At 33.5% G+C, this 7,399-nt stretch overlaps 1 protein-coding gene and 1 long non-coding RNA gene across 2 annotated transcripts in view; one reads left to right on the top strand and one right to left on the bottom strand.

Annotated features, from left to right (window-relative positions):
* LOC106876367 (atrial natriuretic peptide receptor 3) overlaps nucleotides 1-7,399 on the top strand; it is a 593,165-nt gene that overhangs the window by 530,082 nt on the left and 55,684 nt on the right. The gene's annotated exons all lie outside the window — the stretch shown is intronic.
* Nucleotides 722-7,399, bottom strand: part of LOC128248586 (uncharacterized) — a 118,655-nt gene continuing 111,977 nt past the window's right edge. Inside the window, exon 2 of the long non-coding RNA XR_008264763.1 lies at nucleotides 722-1,964. This is a non-coding gene — a long non-coding RNA (uncharacterized LOC128248586). The remainder of the gene's footprint in view (nucleotides 1,965-7,399) is intronic.

Genomic DNA, 7,399 nt, shown 5'->3' with positions numbered 1-7,399 from the left:
TGATGTAAACAATTAAGCCCTTCCCTCAAATTTCAGGCCTAGTGACTGTGTTAGAAACCATTGTTGATATTCCAAAAAAGAAACTCCGTAGTGAACTGAATGTGAGAGTTTATGTTGAAGAGATTTTGAAATTGGTTCAGCTTGTCAATAGTTTCCCTCCATAAAATGAAACAATCATCTCGAAATCTCTTCCAGTTTGCTTTCAAATTGTAGTAGAATTCATCTTCAAATATTTGTAAGGATTTTTCATATATTTTCAATTCATGATATCCGATAATTATATGTTCGGGAAACTTTGTATGGCTACTCCTGACATTTACCAGTAGGCTGTGCTGTTGAACACAATGAAGTTGTTTTCTAAAATGAACTGGTGGCTATCTACAATAAATTTTTTGTCTTTACAATCTGATATTTCATAAGAAAATGAGTTGAGCCAGTATTTTATAGTTATGGTTCCATAATTATGTGGAATGTTACTATATAGGGTCACAGCATACAAATTTGACATTACAAGTTTTTTCATTCCTTGTACTTGACAAGACATGTCAAGCTTAGTAAAATCACTATCTTCCACACATACAGGCTTGTCCTTTCAGGTTCTGGTACCACTTAAAAATCACCTGTACTGGTGCTGCATTAATGCACCTGTGCCGGTGCTGCATAAACACACCCATGCCAGTGGCATATAAAAAGTACCCAGCACACTCTGTAAAGTGGTTGGTATTAGGGAGGGCATCCAGCCATAGAAACCATTTCTCAACAGACAGCTGGGGTTTGGACAGCTCCCAGCTAGCCAGCTCCATATCAAACTGTCTAACCCATGCCAGCATGGAAAGCAGACGTTAAACGATGATAATGATGACAATGATGATGTATAAAGAAGATGGCTGAATATGTTGAGATCATCTTGTACAAAGCTTTTTATGTGCCTGGGGAAAGGCTTTAGCAGAATGTCTAGGAAGTGACTTAAGTAATGAGTTTCACAAGACAAGCCTGCTACAATGGATTTCAATTTTAAATCCGATGGTGGTGGATTGGTCCTTGCTTATTAACATGTCTCATTTATTAGTTTGTTCTTTTGTATATTAGATAATACATAGAAATTGCTTGTTCTGTATTTGAAGTTTGTAAGGTAATCCAGTTCTTTATCAGTTAAGTAATTTCTATATGTATATAGCAAATAATTAAAGGATTTTTATAAGTTTGTAAATTTTGCTTCTTCGTTGTATGTATTGCCTTGTAGTATATTTAATACAATATTCACATGATATTTCATATCCTAAATAACAAGTGAGCCTTCTTTGTTGGCTTCCTTAGTAATTATATATTTGGCAAATAGAAAATCTGTTCGGTGAATTCATTGTTGTCTACAAAAATTAGATTTTATTTGCTTTGTTTTCTAGTTTTCTATAGGCAAGTTTGAAGTATGTTCACAAAATTCTTTAAGAGTTATATTTCTTCCTCTTTAAGGATAGAATTTGCTTTTGATTCAGCTAATCTAAGTTTTCTGTAGAACTCTGCATTGTCATCTGGGATATATTTGATTTTTTGTGGCTGATGTAGAATTTAATCCTTTGCTGAGTAAAAAGGTTAATATTTTTTTGTGAAAGATTAGTTATTTGTGTGTGTGTGTGTGTGTGTGTGCGTGTGTCCCAGTGTTTCTGATTTATGTTTAAAAACGATTATTAGAACAAGGATTATCTGCAATTTTCTTGTTACTGCTGCTTCTTAAATTGTTCACAATAGAAACAAAGTGTCTAAAACAACTGCCATTAAAAACTCAGTAAAATTATGCAGGACACTCAAGTGATTCAACTCTCAGGCTTGAATTTTCTCCAAAAACCTTGAAGGCTTTTTTTCACTTGGCGTTTGTGCAGAATTTCCAATGTTGTCTGAATTAATGATTGAGAACCTTCCACCATTTGTTACAATATATTTGTGCAAATCAGCATTTCGAGTGTGGACTGGAATTAAAACAAAACAAAAAAATATTATTAAAAACACATTAAATTGACTTGAGACTAATATTGACAAACATTAAACCAAGATTCAATTCATTGTACAAAAATAAACAAATACAACTTTTCCACTAAGCCTCTTTTTTTCTGTTTGTAATAAATTTATCTAATAATTGAGAAATAATAGTTGCAGAATTGTTGGAGTATTCATGGAAAAGTCATTGTAACATTTGTTCAAGCACTTTGCATTCTGAGTTCAAATCCTGCTGACATTAATTTTACCTTTCATCCCACTGGGTTTGATAGTGTTGTCTAAGCCCTTCTGCTTAGGCTTGTTAGCCTTATACCTACATTAGAAACTATTATTGCTGTAAAAAGAAAAGAAATTACAAGAGCTGTGATGATTTTTGGCATTTTTGACTTGAGGGAAAAATAATTTTCTTTTAAATATTTCTATTAACACTACATTTGATTTTTTTTCACAAGAAACTTGGCTGAGAGATGATTTTTTCTATTTTGTTTTGTAAAGATGATTTTTTTCATCATTTTTAAACTAATTTTTTTTGTATATATTTATATTAACAGTGTTGATTTTGAATTTGATTTTTTAAAACTCAGTAGCCATTGCTGATTCTTTTTAATTTGAATTCTCATGTGAACAAAACTAATTACTTTTTTTTATGGAAACAAACTGCATATTTATATTTGTTAAATATATATGAGTAATTTTCTTTTATTCCACATCACTTATTTCACAAATGTAAAAAAAAATCTATACAATTTAGTTTCCTTAAAAGAATAAATCATATGTAGTTTAAGACATTTTGCAAAACAAAATAGAGTTGTCTCAAGGGTGGTGTTTTCTCTGAAGGAAAGTCTTGTAAGCATTTTTGTAAATTAAACAGTTTCATGTGCATCTTATTTTATAGAAGAAATTAATATTCCCACTATGAAAAGCAGAAATAGAGATATGGTTGATTTTAGCAAACATGTGTCAAGTCACCTCAGGCAGAAAAGAGCCATGACTTTCTTATTCATAAAGTATGGGGAGGTGGATCATGGTAAATTTCTTTTAAAAATGGAACTGTAATCTAAAAACTTTAGGAAAGCTGAGTCAAACATGCCAATAATTTTCTGAAGAGCAAAAACTGCAACTAACAGCTCAAAATAGTATCAATTATCAAAATCAAAGAGAAGGATGATGAATGTTGCAAGACAGCTTGGCATGGATTGAATATTGGAAATAGTTGTCAACAAAACATATCATAACTGTGATTTTATGGGCATGAGAGGCTGTCATTGTAACACCCTAATGTTCTTGAGAGAATGCTAGAGGAACCTTGGTCTAGCCTAATTTTGAGATTTACTATAAATTTGGTTTAACCTTTAGCACACTATAGGTGCATCCTGTCACTGCTTGAGTTTTCTCACCTGTAGTGACAGGGCTGGAGAAACAATCCTAGAGTAAATATCTGTAGTCTATAAAATACATTAGTTGTTTACAAATGATTTATCAGGATCAAAATAGTTCAAAAGAAACATCCAGAGATTCAAAAGTGCTACGGTCATTGTGCAGTATAAAAGCAAACAATGGTATTGTTGATTAAGGAATTTCCACTTACAGAATTCATAAAATTGTTTTCGGAACCCCAAGGAACTCTGTTACTGGTGCATCATCTCTCTACAAATGATGTTTTATGATTCTGAAGTGTAAATTTGACAGGCTATGCAGAGATTAGCAGCAGATAGTGGAGAAAATCTCAATGCTGTTATTTTCCACATACTTCATTCAGCTACAATTTCAACATGTTTGCACTCATTCCTCTCTGTTCAAGAGCGAATTGATGCTGACACAATACCTGAAAATGTTGTATGCTAACAAAGGTCAGATGATGAACACTCCAAAAGGTATAACTTGTCTACATGCAATGATGTTGCTGTATTCATACATGCTAATAATGAGGAATCTCATCAAACTGGAAGAATGTTAGCAAACAAGCTATGAGAAGTGAACAGTCAGCAAAATCTTCAAATATTTAGCAATTCTCATCAGGCCTATGACTCCACTGTTTTCGTGCTCTTTTTTTTCTCCCTAATGGCTTAGAATAAATGCAACCCTATGTACAAAACCAAAGAAGCAATAGAAAACCAACTGGTCCTTAATTATATTCTTTTTTGGGGTAATGAAGAAACTGATTTGGATAATAAACTGCATCATGTAAACTATTTATTCCAACAGTTTCATTGTGACCAATTTGCCAAAGTCCAGTTTACTCATTTGCAGTATATTCAGACCAATCGACATGGTAATTCATTACAGGGAATAGTGATTGGAATGGCAGAAAATATGTTCTCCCAAACACATTAATTGGTAGTCCAAAATATATGGTGCTGCACTACTAAGATACACTGGCTGTCATAGGGCAAGTTGTCTAACTAGTAATCATCATCATCATCATCATCATCATCGTTATCATCACTTAATGTTTGTATGGTATGGGTTGGCTGATTTAACAGGAACTGATAAGCCAGAAGGTTGCACTAAGTTCCAGTTTGACATGTATTTTATGATTGGAAGCCTATCCTAAAGCCAAAACTTTACAGAATGTACTAGGAGCTTCTTTACTGTGCTAGAATTTGTGAGGTCATTAAGTAACCTGAAAGACAAATATGGTTTTAATTGCATATAAATGTGTGTGTGCATAATATCTACAAATGAGTATATATATATGTATATTTGCATGTATATATATATATAAATTGTAAATGCAAAAATAAAAACAAAAACACAAAGGATTCTGCGGTACACGTGTTTCAAGCTTTATAGTTGTTACATCAGTGTATAATTGACAATATAAAGCTATCTTCAGCCGCAAATGTATGTATTCTCTCCCAAGAATTATATCACATAGGCGTTAAAGGAGGAAGAAAGATGAATGATAAGAGGTGAGGTTCCGTTTGGTATTTTGCATTGTACTATACCTATATATATACCTATATATATATATGCATGTATGTATACGAGGGGAAGTCAAAAGTTATCTGCACTTTCACCATAACATATCTTTATTATTGTCACACTGCCTTCTGCACATGCATGCATATAGTTGGTAATAGTGTGGTCACATGATTGAAGTGTGAACCTGATCGTGCCAATTTTCTTTCTGGCTTTACAGTTTAAGCATGGCCACTCAACTATCAATGTGCATCAAAAGAAAACAAAGTGCAGTGATCTAATTTCTCTGGTCTAAAGGTGTGTTAGGTGTTGAAATTCATTGGAGGCTTTTAGCACAATATGGGGACAGTGCACTACTCTGTAAAAGTGTGTATGAGTGAATCAAGAAGTTTTTAAGAGGCCAGACAAGCATGACACACGAAGAGGGAGCAGGACGCCCATCAATCTTCACCACTGCTGAGAAGATTCAGCAAGCTCGAGAGATGGTAATGGTGAATCTGTTTACTATTCCCATCTCTTAGATCACTTCTCTTTGTTCTTCCATATATATACAGGGTGCGGTGAATAAACTATCATTTAAATTACGCAAAAATGAACATAACATTGACATCTCATTTTAACAGATATATTTATCAAAATTACATAAAGATATCTTGAAATACTAAAGAGTAAATTTATTCAATAAAATACCCGTTGGTTTCAACCATGGCCTCCAGACGACTTTGGAATCTCCTGCGATTCTTCTGGATGGTTTCCTTGTTTAAGTTGGCAAATGCTGCTATAATACTTGCCTTCAGTTCATTTTTGGTGTTACAAGGAGTTTTGTTGGTCTCTCGTACAACTGCGCTGCATGCATAATAATCAGGAAGTTAGGTGGTCAGATGTTAAGGGTGATGTGGTCGCAGAAATTGTCTGACAGCCATGACTGGGTTCTCCTGCTTGTGTGACATGGTGCAGAGTCCTGTTGCCAGACATAGGGTCTTCCAGTAGCCACTGTCTTCACTCAGGGCAGCACTTGATGTAGGCCTCCATATTGAGTCTGAGGCCATGTGGGAATATGAATGGAGGCCTCACGTTGCCATCATTAGTGATCACTCCAAACAGCATGATGTTGACTGGATGTTTGCTTTTTATCACTCTTGGTACATGTTTTCAGATTGCACTATCCTCAGATTGATACCCAAACACTCTGGAATGTTTGTATTGGAGCTTCCAGCACCAATACCAAGCAGTACAGCATGTTGTTTCCAAATTTATGGCTGATTGAATTGTGTCATGCTGCTGTTTTTCTCACAGACTTTGTCCAACTTATCCTACTATACTGCTTAGTCGACAAAATAAAAAACAAAAAATGCACCTGCGCAAAATTAAAAATATAAAATAGTGACAACTTACCCATATCACCCAGTATTTTTTCAGTAGCACATTGAATTTTATTTAAGAAACTATTTAAACATCTGAACACATTCATATATTAGCATATAAATATTTATAAATGACAGAAATATAATTATTTATACATATTTTATGTGGGCATACAATATATAGCTACACACACACACACACATACACGCATATACACATAAATACATACCCATATATACTCATATATCTACAATCACCAAAAGAAGTTTATTGTATGATTCTTCTGGTTATCCACTACATGATGTTGCACATGGTTTTACTGACTCTGGAGCTTGTGTTTTGTCTGCCTTTTATCCTACCTTCACATACATTTTCATCTCTTTACTTGTGGTTCACTACTATTACACTAATCTCTACTTTATATACATGTCCCTTACATACATGTTAGATTTACACTATGTAATCTGGTTACACAATCCACATTTCTTTACTAAATGGTTCATATGTTGTCATTGTGCTTCATCTATTTTTGTATTTTTATATGTACATCATTATCTATCTGTCTTTCTGCATATACATAGGGAAGTATATACACATATACTCTGTATATATGTATATACCACTGTATGTATGTATAGAGGACTATGCCAAGCTCCACTGTCTCCTTTCGCATAGATTTTATGGCTGGGTACCCTTCCTAATGCCAACCACTTTACAGAATGAACTGGGTGCTTTTTACATGACATATATATACATATATACAGAGGTATTCTGTTGTGTCTGGGGAGAGTCATTTTCTTATCGTCCCTTAAAATTTAACACACTCACCGTTAAAATTTCCACTTATTTCTTATTTTTATTTTCCTAAAATTTTCGTTGCGTCTTGCAACCTTTTCATATTGAAAAGGTTGCAAGATGCAACGAAAATTTAGGAAAATAAAAATAATAAATAAGTGGAAATTTTAACGGTGAGTGTGTTAAATTTTAAGGCACAATAAGAAAATGACTCTCCCCAGACACAACAGAATATGCTTCAACACGAAATCACATAAAAAATCTTGCAAACCAAATCCAAAAATGAGATATACAGAGGTATATATATATATATATATATATATAT

Source organism: Octopus bimaculoides, chromosome 8 (assembly GCF_001194135.2).
Source record: "Octopus bimaculoides isolate UCB-OBI-ISO-001 chromosome 8, ASM119413v2, whole genome shotgun sequence".
In the NCBI taxonomy this organism is placed as follows: Eukaryota; Metazoa; Mollusca; class Cephalopoda; order Octopoda; family Octopodidae; genus Octopus; species Octopus bimaculoides.
This window is presented reverse-complemented; position numbering and strand designations above follow the sequence as displayed.